The 21,339-nt window shown below is 37.0% G+C and overlaps 1 protein-coding gene across 1 annotated transcript in view; it reads right to left on the bottom strand.

Annotated features, from left to right (window-relative positions):
* LOC113059841 (polypeptide N-acetylgalactosaminyltransferase 1-like) overlaps positions 1–18,050 on the bottom strand; it is a 104,762-nt gene extending 86,712 nt beyond the window's left edge. The window contains exon 1 of the mRNA XM_026228467.1: positions 17,742–18,050. The gene's annotated coding sequence lies outside the window, so the exon portion shown is untranslated. The remainder of the gene's footprint in view (positions 1–17,741) is intronic.
* Between the last annotated feature and the right edge of the window lie 3,289 nt (positions 18,051–21,339).

Raw genomic sequence — 21,339 nt, 5'->3', positions numbered from 1 at the left:
GTTCCACTGACATATGCACACAGTTCAGGAACCCTTGCGCATGCGTAGTAAAAGTATAACCTGTGGGGAAAAAGGCGTTTTAAACCTTATTTTGGGGCAAAGTCATCAAACGTTTTCAGCGATTTTTATCATATTTTACTGCTGTTTCTATACATGTAGTTTTTATGTCCCAGTGACCAGTGAAAGTGCCATTCTTCCTCTATGACCATTCATTTAGATAGGAGCCTGGTCTTGTTCGTCTCAAATAGATGTACGGAGGTGTTGCCAAGATGGCAGCCGAGTGGCACGACTTACCTAAAAGGACTTTGGCTCCGCTCAGTATTCCACTCTATGAATGTGCGTTCCACTGAATTGCTCACTGCCCATGTGAACACTCCACTCATGTATCGCTCATGCTCACTGAGAAAGCAAATTCTCCTCAAATATAAATAATATAAATATACGTTCCTGTTTGCAATAGCACTACTGTGCTGTAACATGGTGTAGTACAATGCTGGTAAAATGATGCTACCCGCTCTTGACGCTATGCACTGCTCACATGCTCTGATAATAACTGCCTTGTAGGATGATATATTATTTGGATAATTAAATAAAAATCATATTCTGTTACAGAGAACTGAATACAAATTATATATTGATATTTAATATTAATTTCTTTATTTTATTCTGGTTATTTTATTGGCTTCAAAATAGAAAATACAATTATTGAGTTAAATTAAAAAGTCTTACAAAGTTATTTTATATGATTTAATAAAATAATAAATAATTATTAAAGCATTTTCAGTTTCGATTTTTGGCCCAGGATTTTCACTTGATGGTTATTTACCATCATTTTACAGTTATTAAACGGAATCTTTTTTTGAAAAGCGTTTTCTTTAAAACGTTTTTTTAAAACACATGAAACCAACATTAAAACATGTCTAAGATCTTGGTTAATGTGCTTTAAATTAGATTTTGTAAAAGATTTCTCCTTTTCTTTATTGTGGACACATTTATGTCATTCATTCTCACGCTTCTGGAAAGACAATTATTGCAGAATTATTTATTTTAATATCCGTAATTCACAAAAACATGCTAAAACCCAGCAGCTACACACGCTCTCCAAGTTCAGCTGCACAAATCGGATGACCTTAATCGGGAAAGTGGAACAGTCAGGTCGTAAGAATTAAACTAATTATGCTATCGGCTTCAGATTGAATCAGCCAGTTAGCAATCATTCCAGCTCACTCATTATAAAGGCCTCTCAATTATGATTTAGAGCTTCATCAATATTCTATTTATTGTGTGGTAATTGACGTGCACACAGTGTCCAGCGGCTGACCTTGTTCTCAGCTTCTGGCAGATTAAGTCTGTGCACGAGCTCAGGCCACTCAAGCCCAAGCCAGAGAGCCATTTCTACTGGCTTAACATTGGCACAAGCACACAAAAACATAAATATTTCCCATCTCCTTAATGCATGCATGACCACAGCAATAAAACAAGCTGATACAGTGGGATGCTCAAAGATAAATTAAAGAGGATCCATGTCATTAATACGTTAACTCAATGGGAGCACAGAAGCACATAAACAAGACCTTCTTCTGCTCAATGTCTCTCTCAAACACAATGGTTACACTATATGCAGTGTGTGTATTCGGCTGTGAGGAGCTGATACAGGCTATCAAGAGGCTGAAGATAAAGTCATTCAGAGAAAAGACAGACTTTGAATGCACACACAGAATGCTGTTGCATTTCAGACACTGCAGTTATCTCACTAAGCTGCGATTATGTCTGAAGACTGCTGAGGTGAGATCCCCCAACTGTGCATTTGAAGAGCTTTTTTGGAGAGCTTCCTTACTGTCCCAGCACTTACAGTCTGATATGGAAATCCCTATATGGTCTATTGTCATGCACGCACACACGAAAGCATCCTCTTTTCCAAAAACCCATGATGAGTTGTTGACAAAATGATGAAATGTCACTGCAGACAAGGACATTTAACACGTTTTTGGTTTTATCTTATTCCACTCACTAAATGGTATTATTCACATGCACAAAATGGACGTTTAACTCCTTATGTGTCTCCCTAACTCTCAACAGACGGACACTACTGCTATCAGGAAAGGAGCAGTTGCTCAGGATGTGATGTCATCGTGACCAGTAGTAAACAACTGTCCAGTGTCTTCCTCCAGCATGTTTTTTTTCTGTCCTACGAGTGGAAGTGAGCAAGATAAGCAAGGTTATTATTTTTTTTAAATGGTTAACTAAAATTAACATTCCACAATTAATCTTTAAAAAATGGCATTAAAGCATTAATTAAAGATTAATTGAAAAATATATAAAAAAAAAAACATTTTTGAACAAAAATAATCAACATATCTATTAAATATTTAACAGCAAAAATATAGATTTTTTTTTAATTCTGTAACATTTTGTCTAAATAAAAAACATTAAGAAAAATGTATAGAAAATAAAAATTTCTAAAATAAAAAAAGAAACTGAAAAATCAAGCATCACACATGCAGTAAATTTGAGCATTCCAACAATATAGTGTACACGATATAAAATAAAAAATAAATCATTTTGAGATTTGCTAAATATTACATTTACTGGCTATTAAATTATAAGTGTTTTTGAATATTTAGTGAATATTTAGTGAGTGTTATACAATGGGCAGATGTTACACAAATGAGCACACATTAATAAATATACAATATCAGGCAATACTGATAACATTTCAAAAATTTCAAAAATAATAATAAATCAGCCGATCACAGATATGTTAATTTCACGCATCCTTAAATATTTCTGCTGTACAACAGAAAAAGTATCATATATTTGTTCCAATATAATACCTTACAGGCTACTCACTATTTTCTAAAATCTTAAAATCCTTAATTTAATAATTTGATGAAAATGGAAACTTGTCGGTAGGAGACAAACTGTGCCAGATATGGTGTTTAATGAATGACTAACTGACCCCTGAGCAGATCCACGCTAATATCATTAGCTTTAGAGTTTAAACAGTACAACTAATGGGTGCAAGCCAGCAGAGCCACTACGACAGAACAGAACTGAACAGAGCAGCGCACACAGAGAGGAGACATGGCAGTGAATCTCTCGCCGTCTACAGTGCACCTGGCCGGTCGGCTTGGAATGATCTCCTCATACAGTGTGTTCTTAAATCCAACGTAATCCTCTGGGCCTGTGCACAGGATGAGGGAGCCGACGGAAGGAGGATGAAGAGAGAGATGAGTGCGGGATGAGAGAAGGAATTGTGTGGAGATGTTCCGGGTTGATCCGCTGGACTCCCGTAAATCCTTGCTGGATATTCTGTGGCTTTTGTGACCAGGCTGTGACCAATGAAGCTTCCAATCAGTCAAGCGTGTATCTCGCACACATACACATATGCAAACAATATCTTTCTTTTAGGTGTCTGTGTCTTTTACTAATCGTCTTTGAATGTAACATCACTGCAAGTTCATCTCAACTCCTATAAGGATAAGAGGCTCCTCAAACTTCACAATCTCATGTAGAATGTGTGCACGTGTGAATGTGCGTGGCTCATCCACAAAGAAAGAAATTGCAGATTTGCTCTAGAAAATGAGTGCCGCGGCTTCTTACTGATTCTTTATTAGCAGACATGTTCATTTATCTTCAGACCAGAAAATTCCCACACAATACAATCCATTTTCAAAGCATGCTGTTGAGTTTTCATAATGAATGCTCACTGGGATTTGTTTAATATTAATAAACTCAATCAATATAATTCTGAACAAAAACTCCACACCAGCGCTCCAGATAAAAAAAGAGTAGGGAGCCATTTGGCTGCTACAATAAAACATTCAGAAGCCAAATTACTTTTTATTTGTCAAATTAAAGATGCTTCAGTAAAGGTTGTTAGAAGTGCTTCAGTTTAGCTCTTGTGTTCACAGCTTCTTACTTTAACTTTTAAGTGGATAGTTCACGTGAAAATAAAAATTGCATCATCAATTCCCCAGCCTTCATGTCGTTCCAAACCCATTAGACTTTCATTCATCATCTAATGGGTTCATTCATTATTTCACTCGATTCAAAGAGCATTCCCCCATATAATGAACTTTATATAATGAACAGAGAGTGATTTTTATTCATACAGAGGCATTAATCAACACACATACTTAGTTCAGAAAATCAGGTAAATCAAAGCTTGCTCAATGCAGAAGTACTAATAGGTTTGTTACCACTTCTCACGCAAGCACGTACAAGCTTCCACAAGAACCGAGGAAGTTTGTTCCCACATGTTAAGGAAGTATGGTCGAGAGTGACAACTGAACAGTTCACTGACTGATTCAAGCTTCGAGCTTTTATGAGGCTGTTTCGTGCATCTTTCTGACTGAATTATTAAAAAGATCCTGTTCATAGAGGCACGTTTTCATAAATCAGAAATCATGACTGTGATCGTTGTTGCGTGCAGGAAACACTGGTAGTATGCATATAATACAAGATCATATCTGACAAAACAACATTTGGATGGACGGCTTAAGGATTGGCTGGATTAGTCTTTGACAGTTTCACTTAGGGAGAAAGGGAGTCTCAGAAAAGACGCTCTTAAAACTAGAAGTCGGGTGCTTCAAACTGTTGACTAACCACAGGCTTATCACCAAGGAGTCAGACAACTCCCAAAATCAGACAAGTGTACTTGGAGAAGAGGCTGACTGGCTGTCTGTGACTCTCAGGCCCTCCAGGCCAGTGTTTCTGCACTGAGACCTGCACAAAATGTTAACATGAAAACAAAAACAAATCTCGCCTGACATTTGGAATAATTCTCCCGACTCACTGTAAGATGAGACTCAGGGGAGAGACATGAACACGCATGTGCATAAGGGCATGAGTCGACCTCATCAGGAGGGGAGTTACTATGGAGACAAAGTAGGAAGGAAATTACCTCTGCACAGATCCAAAGGTCAGACCTATCCCTGACATGCACTGCAAAGTGTTTCGCTAAACCCTGACACCACCATGTGACTGGATGTTACAGAAGTGGGCTCAGGATTGGAGCATAGCATCCATCATTGGGATGAGTCAAAGGAACAAACTGCAACAGCACTGTCTGCTCAAAGATTGCCTTCAAGCATTATGACTTTATACCTGCGCTTTTTGCTGCGGAGAGACTGGCGTGGGCTGTTAATAGGAATCTGTGCAATCATATTGCCATTGAAAAAACGTTTCTTTGAAAATATGATGATAAAGTCGACATGAAATGGCATTCATTTCCCAATTCAACTTCAATCAACGGCCCAATTCAACTTCTATAATTTGACATTTCTGAAAAGAGAATATTTAACCCAAAAATAGATTTGATTTTGTTTTGCATAAAGGAAATGATTAGATTGTGGAAAGTGGCTTTTATACAAAATAATCAGAAAAGTACAGATGCACAATAGAAATGAATTATCGTTGTAGAAAAGTTATTGTTCATGCTCATTTCTTTTGTTTTACTTGTCTATTACCCTTGTCTTTATTTAACATTTGCTTAAAGTTCATCTTTAACAACACTAATAATTTAATCATATTTTTAGTTTTCATGTTTAATTAATTAATATAAAAATAATAATATAATTTTATTATTGGATTATCAGCATCTGAAAATAAATATTAGTGTATTGCTGTTACGAATGGAATGTAAGAGGGATATGGGACATCAGCCAAATTCATTCCAGAAGAGGCGTTATTACATTTAGGTGAAAATGTTTTATTGAATAACATGCACTGATTAATCATGCACAAGAAATGTACTTTCCTTAAAGTAAATAGTTTTATTTTCCATGTTGAAAAAAAAATGGCAATGGAATAACACAACATAAACATTAAAGATACATTCCCCGCAAATAATCTTAAAGTATTAAAGATGCTGCATGCATTTCATTTATAGAAACAGAACACAATCTCATCAGATAAATTCATCGTATTGTAAGGATAACCTATATTTACTTTGGTGGTGGGGGGGTCATTTCAGTTTCATTCATTGCTAATGTTCAGTTCTTAAATTGCCTGCTTGAGAAGATTTCATGTGAACCTGCTCCCTTGTAACCACAAAAGGCTAAAGTGAGAGATGAGAGTGCACTCTGCACTGTGGAGGACTGTGGTCTGAGAGCAAAGAGACAGAGTGTGAAGTTTATTCTGAGAGCATGGTGCAAACATGCAGCACAGTCTGAAACATGATGATAACCTGCAGGAGATGAGAAGCTGTGCTAATAGACTGAGCAGGGGAGAGTGGGTAAGCTGTGCCATTTCTATAAACGCTGTCCTCTGGGCAAGAAGAAATGAGATAGCAGTAAAACGAATAAGCTTAGTGTCTTAGTGTCTGCTTTCCACTGCAATAAGAAAAAAGTCTACAAATAAATCTTTGGAGAATATCTGAGTGATTTACATTGCAAATAAAAATATTAATACAAATGAGAAAAAATATATCAATTTAGCTATGCATAATCTCATTGCATAAACTCTCCAGGAAATGTTTTAATAAACAAAATATTTTAATGTAATGCTGTAATTGATCCTGGGACGTCTTTGTGTTCACACAGAAGGCACTGTGGCAATGTTATGCCACTTTTCCAGAATCAACGCTCTTTGTGAAAGGGGTTATAAATTCAAGTTTAACTGCCATGCACATAAGTAAACGTTGCAATGTTAAAAAACCAAACTTAGTTTGGTGCACTAGATTTAGAAGAGGACACATCTTTCCATATGCTCCGCTACTTGGACAGTTTGCTCAAACAGACTAGTGCACTAATGTAACAAAAGACACAAAGCAAAGACAACACAGTTTAATGTCTGTGAGGGTTTTAATGTGTTTGACTGAACTGAACTAAATTACAGTGCCATCATTAAACAAAACTTGGCAGCAGAAAATAAGGGAACATAAAAACGATTTATTCAAAGCCATTTGGAGACAGCCCCCTGCAAAAACCCAGATGATATCACTACACACGCATTTTCTGTCTTTTTGAGACACAGAGGGCGACTGCACAGAGAGAGAGAAAAATCAATCAAGAGCACAGTGTGAGTAAACACTTTAGGGTGGCACAGCCACAGATGCAAGAGCTATGGACAAGTCACGTCTGCCAACCCCAAAACCAGTGAGACACACACACGCAACGAAATGTTGCGAAACGAGAGACTGCATTAAGAAAGGCACAAGCTGTCTTCGCTACAGCTCCAAGCAAAAAAAGTGCGCTAGAGACCGTGTGGGTGAATTTACGAGACACTGCTGTACTAGGACTCCATAATGTGACTATTCTCTTGACATTCGCAGTTATTAAAGTCACTTAACACAATTTACATTAGCTCCTTCCCCGACACTTACAACCATTTTTTCATCCCTGATTTAGGATTGTGACGGTGAGGAAATATTCCCACCAGTTAATTGATGTGTGACAACACCGGTAATACCGGTGGGGGAGGGGGGGGTAGTTTTCCCTCTTTTACTCGCTTTTCTTCTGTTTTTAATATGTGAACATTTTACTTTCACTTATAAATTAATGGCAATTCGTCGTCAATTGCTTGAATTCAATTCAAGCAACAAAATAAAATGTAGAACATAGAACTTCTTTTATCAACGAAATGAATAAAAATACACTATGCTAAATGCCTAATATAAAATAACAAATAACGTACACAAAGTTTAGGTATGCAAAACTGAAGATCAGTAAACACTGGGAAACCAAATAAATTTGAAATTAATGTTTAAAAAACTTCCAAACATCACCTTAGATAACTTAGATAAGTGGCAGAAGTCAACAGGATTTCCAAAATCCAAAATGTTTTTTTAAAACAGGCACTTTGGCATGTCGTTTTGAAACTCTTCTGCCATCATCTTGTCTGTCTCGCCTCACTCTTCTTGTCAGATTCTCCTCATGCGATTGTCAGCACGCTGCATTGAGCAGCCACATTAAGATTTAATTGTATTGTCTGTTCTCTAACTGAACTAAATTATTTTTATTACTATAAAAAAAAAATGATGGTGGGGGCAGTGACATAACATCAGTTAAACCGTCAACATCGTCTATCGCAGCAATCCTACACTGATTACATGTTTCTCTGCCACTGACTGGCAATCCGTGTTTTCACTGTTGTTGAGTAGGGGGCGCTGTTACAGATATTCTGGAATATTATACCATCTCAAGATCCAAAAACAATCAAAGAAGATCTGCGTAACCCAGAATTTGTTGATCATATGATCACTAAACATTCAGTAGCATGTAAATAAAAACAGCCTAACATTACCAAGAAAAAATTTGACACCCAAAAAGAAGTACACTACTAAGTTTGGAGGTGTTAATGGATTCCCATAATTCATGTTTTGATCATCATTCTGAATCAGGACTAAGTCTTTTAAAAAAAAATGTAGCTTTTTCTCTGCTTTTTGTTTGTTTGTTTGTTTTTTAACTGGCAACTTAAAAAATAATACTCTGGTGGGGAAATATTTTTACCAGACGTGTCCGTGTCCGTGTTAAGTTGAAATCTTACCGGCAGGCACGCCGCGTGCACGTTAAACAGAGGAAACACAGAGAGGCAAGGGAGACGATATTCAGCGGAAAAACATTCATTGTACTGAAATACCTGTTGTTTAACATTCATATTTCGGTTTAAAAGTCAACATGCAGTACGAGTAATTTATTAGAGTACTAGAAACTGTGAAGGGACAGCAGCATGTAATTGTCTGAATATAAATGTCAGAGCTTTTACAGGATAAAGAAATGAGAGTAAGAGGAGACTGACTGTGATCAAAGTGCATGCGACGCGTGTTCCTGCAGAGTATTACTGTGATTTTATTCGTCTTTATTATCTTTATTGTTTTTGAACTAGATATTTTAACTATATATCCCACAGTGATTAATAAATTTATTACATATTTATGTAAGGTTTTCAACCAATTTTGTAAGGTTTTTGGTACCACTGCTGCTCTTAACTAACAGTATTGGGAATTACCAAAATAATTATTTAGCTTTCCATATTGGTTAGACCTCCAATAGGCATGGGCTTTTTAGTAACAGTTGTAAGCTATTTTTAATGCTATAATATAATTATTGCTGTTATCTGTCAAAGAAAGGCAGAAAAAAATTGTCAAGTGCTTTAAAGTGTTTTTTTAATTCAGATAGAAAAAAAAAAATGTAAATAAGTATAAAGAATGCCATTGGTTCTATTTTTTTAGCATATTTTGTGTTTTGCTTTGGTACCAAAATTGGTACAGAGAACCATGGATTTTTACTGGTATCAGTACAGAATAGTGACATTTTGGTACCGTGAAAACACTAATCTAAATGTAAATCTGTACTAAAGAAATTTACAATGAAATATCCAATATACAAAACACCGGCCAAAAAATGATATGGTACTGATATATTGTGAATTGCTAACCAAAAATCTTACTGTTTCTGCCCCACACCTCTGAAATAGTTTGTCACTTCATATTAGAAGCTGTCTTTAATCAGACTTTAATTCACAGGAATCATCTAATTGCTTTTGCCTATGTGTATTGTTGCGGTTACTTTGTTTTTATGTCATTTCTGAATGAATGAATGAAAAGTCTTTGACCTAATGGCAAAATGCTGAAATGGACACTTCACTATAAATTCAATTTTAACTCACCAGAAATTAACTGGGCAGCCCTAAGCAGAACTTACACAACAAAATCTTCATATTGCATCATTATTTTCAAACTAAAGTCTTCAGGGATCTTTGTATACCTACATTCTTGTCAAATCGCTGCATTGCTCTGTTAAGCATCATGTAGTTGTAATTTAGGTGCAAACTGTCTGTTTCTTAAGCTCTGGAGACCAGCTACATAAACATGAACACCGTTAGGCTTGGTTTCCCAGCGATACAAGCTCAATATGCTGAAAAAGAGGACTTAGCATTGCAGAACGAGGTCTGTGGAGACGGATAGAACAACAGCGGCTGAGCCTGAGCAAGCAAGCTGTTCTATCCCCTAAAGCAAACCTAACAACATTTAGCAGATAATCTGACTATGGTAGCAGTGTATAAAACTATATGTCTATATAGTTTTATTAATTTTTATTTCAGTTTTATTATTTTAGTACACCAAGCTATAGCTAAATGAAAACAAGAAGTGCTGCCTTGGAAACTAGCTCAAATCAGATAGGTTTAAGGTTTTTTATATTTCCATGTTATTTCAGTTAATGTTTAAGTAATTAAAATGTTGTTATGGTTTTAGATTTTATAGCGATTTAATAATAATAATAACCCTGTTGTGACGCCCCCTTCCCGCACCTATCATGACAAGAACTATGCAACACTAAAGGGGGTCGCACACTGGACGAGAAGCGCAGCGAATTTAAAATTCGAACACATTATTCTCTGCGAGTGTACACACACCGGCGCCGCCATTCGGCGTCTGTCCGCGGCGCCCAGCTACGACTCAGAAAGCTGTTCAAATTTCTGCCGCGCCACAGAGCGCCATCTGCATAGTTTTATATTAAAAAACCCCGATGTTATAAACTGAAACTGAAACTAAAATACAGTACATTTGTTTCATTCAAATAAAACATTACAAAATTTTTGGTTACGTTTTCAGCTGCACAGTTGCCTAGACAACAGATACAACAAAACAATAACAGACTTATTATAATAACACAGATTATTTTCATTAATTAACGTTCAAAACTCAGCTTTTATCAATTAAAATCATATATTTAAAATAATAATAATAGATGAAGTTAAAACTCTCCCATCTTGCTGCGAAATTGAGCTCACGCATATAGAATGTGCGCGTCCGGTGTGCGATACCTTGAGTTGTCCTACATGTGGCGCGACGCGACGCAGCGCTTCTCGTCCGGTGTGCGACCGCCTTAACACTTACAAGGAGAGATTCAATTAGCCCTGAAATACTTTTCCCAAATACTAAAGTGGAACATACAAGAGCTGGCCCGTCTGTTAATGGTATTGTTTTGAATTCAGGAGTCTGTCTCTGATCCCTTTTGGCTAAGGATGACCCATTTCCATAAACACTACTCAGAGAAGGCCAGAAGCACTGTCAAACACACGCTAGCAGCAGGGCATCCAGCACATGCATACACACTTGCAGTTTTTCCTTCTATACAAATGTCAGACGGCATTTCATTGATGTCATAAAGCACAGAATGAGGTCACCAGTCATCTCACTGTCAAACCCAGTACAGTAAGTGCTCAATCTCAGCTCCTTAGAAATCAGCGAAATGTTAAAGTTGTGTTAAAGTAAAACAATCCTTTCTTAAAGTCAGTGGTGGACCAGGTCATATGCCAAATATGTAAGTGAAATCATGAAATCAAAATTGACACTATTTACTTTGTTAGCGCACATTGCTAGTCTTGAGGTGAACAATTAATCCAAGCAAGTTAATCCACTGAATAAAAATAAAAATAAAAGGTTTGTCTAGGCAATCTTTAATCAAAATCTAAACATTTACTCATGCTCTGGAATGGCATTCCTTCTCTGATGATGTCAGTTTGACAGCTTGGGCAGAATATCCTTATCCACCTTAAGAGGTGGAGCAAGAGGTGGAGAGGTGGTGTGCTAAAATAAAACCGCACCCGCTATTTAATATTCCATATCAATTGGAAATACATCACAATACTGGAGTCGGCCGCATCTTCCAGTTCAGACTTTTGAACAACAGTAAAGTATATTCAGTATGGTATGATATCAATATATTAAAAAAATAATAATACCAGTATTAGACGAAAAGCAATATTGTGCTGATACATTGTACATCTCAAAACTTTTTACTGCATTTTTAGATTAATCTATTTTTTAAATGTCCATCAAGCTAAGTTCAAACTCGCAACCCCTCACACTTTTTCACATCAGCTCAAGCGAGAAGCTGAGCCCCTGTAAGACTGAAATCCTAGAATCGCCCATCTCAATGTCACATCCCCTCTACCTCCACTCACATTCACACACAACGCAGCTCTCTCTTCAGCGGTGTAACCCAACCTCCATCCCAGGATCTGTTCTGTTCGGTACACGCGTCTGTAACTCGACCAACAGCCCTGTTTCTATAGTTCTTTTCAACGCATTTCTCTTTATCACAATGTAATCTGCCTGGTTCCTTTGTGCCTCTGTTATCCGATCTAAATCCAGTCATTTTACATCCTGAGCCTTTATCCCATCCGCCACTTAATATAGCTTAATGTCTCTGACTTCATTAGGAGAAGGAAACAAGTGGACAACTAACTCATTACTCCAATCTAATTCCGAAGTTCTGCCAGATGCTCTATTGAACCATTTCCAGATATGTATTTTGCTTATATTGCAGGAGATTAAAATGAGTTTCACTACCACAGTACTTGCCTATATTGTTTTAGTCATCACAAAACATCAATTTAGATCACTGTCTCACAACTGACACTGATCAGAAAATAAGGATATTGCATTTAGGTCCTTATGCTCGAAGGCAAAATGATTCATTGCTAAATATGACTGAGACCAGAGAAAGAATATTTAAAATGATAGATTAAACGCAACAGAAGGAGGAGAGATAGAGAAAGAGAGAGAGAATGATAGCAAGGGAGATGTGAAGAGCGGAGATGAAAGGAAATCAAAGTAGGATCCCAATGCGTGGAGAAGGGGATCTCCTGTGATTAATCATCCTCCAACCCACTAGGAGAAGAAATAATCTTGTTAATGTCAACAATGCCAAATATGCTCCAAATGCAGTCTGAAGATGTGGGGATTCAAAATGGCAGCTTGGCGATGATGTCACGCTATCTGTTAGACAGCCTCGTGATAAAAAGCATGTGACGTCGATCAACGGGCCACTGATCAAATCAGTCCTAATGAGCTTTAATTTCATTTGAGATAAGCGTTGAACAGTGCAAACGTCGGCTCAAAAAACCCCATCAACATTTTCTACAGATATTGCCCCAAATCGAATGAAAAAACTCAGAGATCATCATTATGGTGAATTTGTTAGCCAGTGGACCATAAACTGGAGATCTGCATCTCCACAGCAATAAGAGTCTGGAGGAAATCTAATTACAGCCCAGCTGCCTCTGTTAGACAAACACGCGGCTGGAACTTTAAGGCATAGTACAAGCAAAAATACTAATTCTGTTATCATTTATTCACCCATACGTCCTTCCAAACATGGATGACTTTCTTGTTTCACAGATCCGTTTCTATCCCTTACATATTAGACACATACAGAACATCGTTCTTACTAATACTAACCAAAGCTTACCAATATTCAGGTGCTTTTTAAAAACATAACTTTGGTGTTGGAGGAATTTTATGCTGATCTCATCTGTCTCCTGCTCCATTTCTCACAGGACAGTTCCCTCTCTCTGTCTTGCCAGTTTTTGTTTTTACATCCCCTGATGTTTCAGTTCCCCACCTCGCTTTTTCAAGTGAAACCGTTTTAGTTACTAAATGTGCATTTGCAGGGTTATTACAGTTAACTAAAACTAACCATAAAGAAATACGTTCATTACTTTACGTTAGTTCAAGTTTTCAATTTACTTTCTGCTCAAGCCATTTATAGATAGACTTCCTCAAAAATTGTAAATACTGTGGTTGTTTGGTGCTAAATATTGCTGCAAACAATTGCTTATTCTGACCAGTTCAACATACCAACACTGCCACATAGTGGGTTTGGGGGCGGGGCTATCTTAAATCCTAAAACTGATCTTGAAACATTTTTTTTTACTAAATCTTCAAAAAAAAAAGTACAAAAGTTCACTATTCTCTATTTATTGTTTTAAAAAAATTCCACTCTACTTATTCAAACTTTAGAATACGTTTAAACCATCTACAACACTAAGACTATTTCTATTAACTTAGACCTGCAATCTTGAAGAGATAAGGCTGGGCAAACTTAAAACAGACAGACTGAGGTTAGTAATGAAGCTTGAAAAAAAAACTTTCTGACTGCAAGAACCTAGCAGGAAAGGTACTAAAACATTATTTGTTTGCGGTCATTTCTATTTAAAGCCTATGTATTCAAATATGTCCTTAAAGGTCCTGCCTCGTCTAGCAGCCATAATCAACTGGCCCTCTGCAGATCCCCATTAACCCGAATGTTAGTATCAGAGTGCTTCGGGGGGTGTTAATCTAATCCATTACCGATGACCCTGGACAACAGTCTTAAGCTTCATAAGGTATCACTCTCCTAAGCTCTCATGGTCAGATGTTGCCAATGACATTTAACAGCACTTCAACTGTTATGCATTGCGTCATGTGACTTATAATTCAGTTTCACCCTCGCTTCGACATTGCCTGTCTAGGAAAGCGAGTCAGCCGCTGGGTTACCAAGGAACAATGGCATTCCTGTGCTCTGTGATGCCAGGTGCCGGCAGGAACACGATCCCTTCCATCTGTCTGTCTGTTCTGGCAAGCGCTCGGCCAGGCCCGGGCAGCAGCTAGGGGGAGTCACAGAATGAGACTATTGTTCCAAAGCCTCACTAAACAACACCGCCCCCCCCCCCCTTCCACAACACAAACGTCAACGAACACACACCAGCACATAAAGAACCAAGCTAAAGGCAAACGCACAATAGTGTGTCAAAAGCAGTGCTGCCACTGTCACTGTCAGTCCAACAACATGCGCCTCATTCGCACAACCAAGCATGTGCATGCCGTCAACTGTATGCTTTAAGGATGCACATCATGCAGTTCTGCTGAAGTCTTGCCAAGAGGGGAAACAGCATGCAGTGCTGCACAGCCTGGTCCCGTGGAATATGATTCATTTCCTATAAATGTAGGAACCAGCAGTGTATCCTCTCCGAGATTTCTCAGCACTAAGTTACTTCCACATCTGCCTGACCTTATCTTTAACTACTGCCAAGAACATTACGTTATTAATGACTTTTTGGATTTTCACGATGAAACGGAAGCAGCAGCAGATATTTTATTCCATACTGTGATGTAACTCTGAGTGTAACAGATTATCCAAAAAAGCATGGGGTGGGAATTTGGTTCTATTCAAAGGTTGTTGATTGGATTTTGAGATGTGGGTGATTGCAAAGGGGCGGAGTTTAAGCAGCCCCATTGATTGGAGAAGTCTGGTATACATCACTAGAGAGATGTATACCAGATCTATACCATTTCATTTTTAAATTTTTTTTAAGTTACAACATTATGATTATGAGGTCTAACTTAAACATGCATTTATTAAATAATACTCTTTAATTATTTTGCATTCTTTTTTCTTTTTCTCACTAGGGCTGGGTGATATATCTAACGATATGATCATGTGCATCTAATCAGTAAAGCTGCTTCCATGATCACCGCTAAAATCGCCATCACCTGCTTATAATTGGAGTGGCATTTAATAGACAGAGCCGTAGATCACTGACAAGCTACGCAATATTGCGATCATTATCGCAGATGAATCGCCTTCGATAATGATCGCGATATTGCGTAGCTTGTCAGCGATCTACGGCTCTGTCTATTAAATGCCACTATAATTATAAGCAGGTGATTTACTGATTAGATGCGCATGATTATATCGTTAGATATATCGCCCAGCCCTATTTCTCTCATATTTTACCATAGTTAATAACATTACTCCAATATTACATCCATTTTTAATGTACATCTTATGTCTTTTTTCTTTAAAATGTTTATCCTACTACTTTATTCTTTCATTTTTAGTGTAATAATATAATATTGTTTTGTAATGTCATTTGAGTTTTTAAAAAACTAATAAAATTTTTTTTTATATATAAATATCTGTTATACACACAAAATCTTGTGTTGATTCAATTAATTATTCACGCAAAAAAAGTATCAAAACAATACTGCACAGACTAAAAATAAATCACAGTCTTAAAGCGATGCATTGCCTCTCTACCTTTTATGGTTTAACGTATTCTCCAAGCACAGCTACCATTTGATGCCTTCAGGCTACGCTTTACCCCCTCACACACCGGCACTATCAACAACCCCCCCAACTAAAGAACACATGTAGCCAGGGGTCTGTCCAAAATCCACATAGTCAGTGCGCAGTTTAGAGCAGAGAAGAAGGCCAGTGAAAGTAGCAAATAAATAATGGATGGCTTGTTCTCTCCTCTGTGAAAAAACTTGACAGATTCGTTCCTGCATCCTCTGCTTGTACAGCTTCATTTTTGACTCTAGGGGCCCACTGCCCGCCGTCTCCATGCCCTCATCTTCTAATGGTCCTTCGAGTGATTACTGAGACATAAGTGCACCATCTGTCTGGATGATCAATCATCCACTGGATCTATAAAGACGGCCCCAACACAGAGCTCCAAATGTAATCAAATTTAAAGGAGTGGACGCTGCCTGATCTGCCAGCAGTTTGAGGAGCGTCATTGGCTGTAAGCATGACTGACAACTTATTTCGGAAAGCTTCAGCAACCAGCAACATGATACGTGATGATGACAACTTGGGGTGTTTGACAAAAGCATGCTCAATTTTGCCTGTCATGTCATCAATGGACTCCTGAGGGCCACTGAACCATAAAACAGCTCTTATACCAGACAAGTGCTATTCAGTAATAAGCATAGCAAAATTACATAATTCAAATACACAAACAAGTCATCTCGGGGTCAAATATTCCCATCACTGAATTCGACAGCAGAAGAATAGAAGCAACTCACTCCGAATCAGCTCCATGATAAAATTTTTTTACTACTAATTAGTTAACAGTACTTATTCCTTTGTTACTAGTCACTTTCCCAAAATGACTAATAACTATTCCAATGTTTTCTGTAATAAATTCAAACAAAACGTCACCACTGAATTTGATGGCAACTTGTTATTCAGATGTAAGCCATTTAATTCTGACTAGAATCAATTCTAAATTTGAATTTCAATAATGGTTAGTACTAATCTCTTAGTGCTAGTGACTATTTTATAGGTTACTAATATCTATTCATTTCTATTAGTATATATATATTTAATATCAAGTTTTTCTAATGACATCTGAATATCAGTAGCTCTTTATTAGACAGTAATAAATATTCCAACCGCTGTAACATTTTTAATGTACCTATAAAGCAGCCATTTTGACAAATAATTACATACACATTTAAAAAAAAACGATTGCAACTAGTGATATAAGGAAAGTTACTAGTAGAACCTGAGATAGTGTCTCATTAACCTGTACTACTAACTACTAGAATGAAAACAAGAACCTGAATAAGTATGTTCAGGTAGCCTAATAATGAAAAATACAGGTAAACAAGTGTTTCATTTGTTGACAATAGCTGACTCCATTAGTTAACATGAACTATCAATGAAAACCACTTCTTAAATCTTAGGTCATTTCAACATATACTAATACATGAATACAAAAGTTGAATCTGTTAACATTACTGAATGGATTTGAACTAACAATAAATAGTTGTATTTTATTAACGTTAACAGAGATTAATTTTAAAAAAAAAAACTATAGCAAAAGTATTGCTCATTGTTAGTTAATATTTTATAACTTACTGATAAATTACTCAATAAGTAGCCTAGTAATATAATCCAACATAATGGGCCAGCGTTAAAGAGGAATTTAATATGACGGCTTGCCATAACTGTACATGCCTTCACTGCGCTCGGGTTCGCTTTCTTACAAGAAATTTTATTGAGAATCAAAAAAAAAAAAAAAAAAAAGGTCGAATTGTCGTATGGAAACAGCGCTGCTCCTCTTTAACCTCCTGTCTTTCTGCTGAACACTACTGACACATGAACAGACCAGAAAACCAGCCGGCTTCAGAAGAGCCCGAGAAACCCACTCTGTTGGATGTAGAAATGAAGTGATTTTACCTTTTCTCGTTTCGACAGCGCACGAGACGATGAGAGAGACCGCCTTTAGTCCTTCGCTTCGTCCCAGTGCAGTAAGGCTCCACGCGCTGGAAAAAAAATTGATCTTCAGATCGGAGAGCCTCAAAAATTAATCCCAAACATGATCGAGCGGAGAGCTGGCCTCAAATACAGCGCTTTTCTCTAACTCCGCCGTCTCATTCCGAGAGGTATGTTAACCCGTTAGTTAAGTGGCGGCCTGTTCGCTGGTAATTATGGTGTTAAACTGGCCGAAGATCGAGGACTCTCCGTCCGCGGGACAAGCGCTGCGCTCCGGCTGTAAGCACTGAGCGCCGCTACTCGGTCTAACGGAGCATCTGAAGAAACCCGCCCACTCTGTCAACCCGGAAGAGAACTGTCAATGTGATGGCATTAATGGCTTCTGTTGCACAAATGTGGGAAAGCCATGGATGAACAGTGGAAATACTGACATCAACCATCTAACTGTCTGACTAAATATATAATACAAGTCATTGTGAAGAAAAAAAAGCTGCAGAGTGTCTCTTCTGGAAGTGAGAGAGTTCTGTATAGCTTTATTCCTTCGCTAACCCAACCAGGATGCTGCTCAGTTTTTTTTTACAGATTTAATATTAATTACATGATGGTTATCTTGCTTTATTCATGATATAATTCTTATTCATGAACTTCCCTGGCCCAACAAATGCAAAATGACACATTTTTGTACTGCATAAACAATGTTGACAACACCAGAAGTGTGACAGCAAATCAATCGAAAACTGGTACAAATACTGTTTTAGCAATATTATCAAGTGACTATATAATCATGTTTTTTATGACTATTGCTTTTTTTATGTAGCATTGTTATGCTATGTTATTGTTATAAGTGTAGCATACTTCCTAACGGAGCACAACTTCTTATTGAGGACTTTGTCATTTTCTAGGCTGGACAACTGCAATGCTCTTTTGGCGGGACTTGTATCATGCACAAACAAACCTCTTCAAATGAATCCGAAAGCAGCAGCATGACTGATCTTCAACAAGCCCAGAAGGGCCCATGTCACACCTATATTTATCTCCCTGCACTGGCAACCGGTTGACGTCTTCATCACGTTCAAGACCTTGATACTTAGATAAAGAACAGCCACAGGCTCAGCACCCTTCTACTACTCACTCTTATGAATCTACATCCCTCCCAGAAAGCCTGTGATCTACAAGTGAGCAACACTTCATGGTACCATTACAGAGTACTGTACCCTTTTGGGCACCATTTAAGGCCACTGGTCATTATCAGAGGTGTGATGTGGGTCCACTATTAAGTGCTGTTATTTTAAGTTTTAAAATAACAGCACTTTGGTTTATTCTTTTGTTAAAGTGCTACTTACTTTTTTTGCTTATATAATTTTACATAATGTCACCCATCATCCTACATATGCTACTTTGTTTTGCACTGCTTTGATTCAAACTGGTGCATAATGTTGACATCATGTGGTGAGATTATTTCTGCACTTTGGAAAAAAAAACCACATACTTCCTGGTTTGAGAAAAATAAAATGGCAACAGCAGCATGACCCTTGCCCTGTGTGCTTGGCAGATGTAAAACCCTTCATTTGATTATTTGATTCATCATTATCCTTAGTATTTATATTTTTCTAATATTCGGTTCTTCACTCTATTTTAAGTTTATTTTATTATTGTGTGTGTGTGTGTGTGTGTATAGATAGATAGATAGATAGATAGATAGATAGATAGATAGATAGATAGATAGATTTTTTTTACTTTTAAATTACTTCTGAATTTAGCTTGTTTTAGCAAAAATAGCAATTTTAATATGCAAAAACTTAACAAATATAAATGAAAACTAATATTTTCCTTAAATGTGCTTGCTTAACTTACCTTTGTCTTATGACTTATGCTTATGTTTTAGTGATAGTGGAAAATAATAGTGCCATATCTGGTGCTATTAAATCTGTACACTGTAATATTACTTATCAAACCTTCTCTGCTGACACTGCATATAGTCTGCTTTTTTATTCTACAATCCTCTCTGTGCATTTGTTCCTTAGACTAACATTAGCATGCACACACACATCCCTCTTCCTTGGAGAAAACCACTGAGATGTTGCAGGCGGTCGTTGACAAGAAGGGACGGAGCTCCTCTTTCCTGCTGTAGTGTTGGGTCTGCATCCTCTCTTGGAAGTTGACCTGAATAGGTCTGTTTGTTTCACCTCAAGTTAGTCCTGCTGTAGTTTTTTGACGGTACTATGGCTGAGTTACTGTTTTTATAAAATGTTGGGAGAAGAATGGGGCAAAGAACGCACTGAACACATTTGACATCTCATTTATATTTAATCAAGACAATGCTGCTACAAGTGGCTAGTGCATAAAATACATAAATAAATTATACATGGGGATTCTGTGTTGAGTTTCAATTGCAAACAATCATGAATATTTAAGATTCAAACTTAAACGGCAATAAATAAAAGAGTGGGCTTTTTCCTGGGTCATTGTTTAGAAAGTCACTCAGTTGCAACAAACCTCAAATACACAACTGAATACTGAGAGTCGTCTGCTGTGTGTGTGTGTATGTGTGTGTGTGTGCATGATAACAGTGATAGCGTGTGTGCATGATAACAGTGATAATTATCAAGCAATGTCAACAAGATACCAGGATAATGTGTGTGAAAGTTTTATTTACTATAAGACTTTAGAAGTGCCAAAGGAAATATCTTAGTTTTACATGAAGGCATCTCTGAAAACTGGTTGAAAAAAAGTTAAAAAGTTAAAGAAAGAGTTAATGTGTGTATCATTTGTATTTAAATAATATGTTAGTTTTATGCAAATGCTTCATGATTCACAAAGGATTTCAAATATCACAAGAATTATTAGCCTTTTGACCGCCCTGAATAGTCAAGAAATTCTACAACAATGTCAATGTTTGGAGAAGTAGGAATTAAATTATCATGAAATTGTTAAGAAATCCAGGTGCAATAAAGAAAATGACATAGCCTGCTTTTTGAATAGATGTTTGAATGATAAAAGTACTGGCAGCAATGAATAAACTTGAAGACTACATGTGATTACTCTCATTTTTTCTCTTTATGTCTCCTACAATATTTAACTTCAAAACATTCAGAGGGGTCCATATGAAAGAGAACGTAGTGAACTCTGAAGTTGACATTTGAGATGCCAAAAAAGGTGAAATGACAAGCAATGGCATTCAAAGAAAGGACAAGAACAGAGAGAATGAAATGAAGAAAGGTGACACTCACCTCTTTAAAGTTTCCTCTCCGTGGATGTGATGTAAAACAGGCAAAACATTATATAACTCTATATACCTGATTGCTATAAAAATAAACTCAAGTTAGACATCATTAAGGAGAAGAAATATAAATGTTTTCATATTAAGGCTGTTGTGTTTTGATCTGTACATGAGTTAAAATCACAAATTTACAACTACACTCTGAATGGTTAAAATTTAAATAACTGTTTTAGATGCTGTGTCCATTTTCATTACATTTCTCTCTCGCTCAGTGAAAGAAAGATGAGAAGGGAAATGTTGAAGGACAATGCCACTGTGGTGGATGTAGTATCAAACTCTTCA

The sequence above is a fragment of the Carassius auratus genome, chromosome 41, assembly GCF_003368295.1.
Source record: "Carassius auratus strain Wakin chromosome 41, ASM336829v1, whole genome shotgun sequence".
Lineage (NCBI taxonomy): Eukaryota > Metazoa > Chordata > Actinopteri > Cypriniformes > Cyprinidae > Carassius > Carassius auratus.
This window is presented reverse-complemented; position numbering and strand designations above follow the sequence as displayed.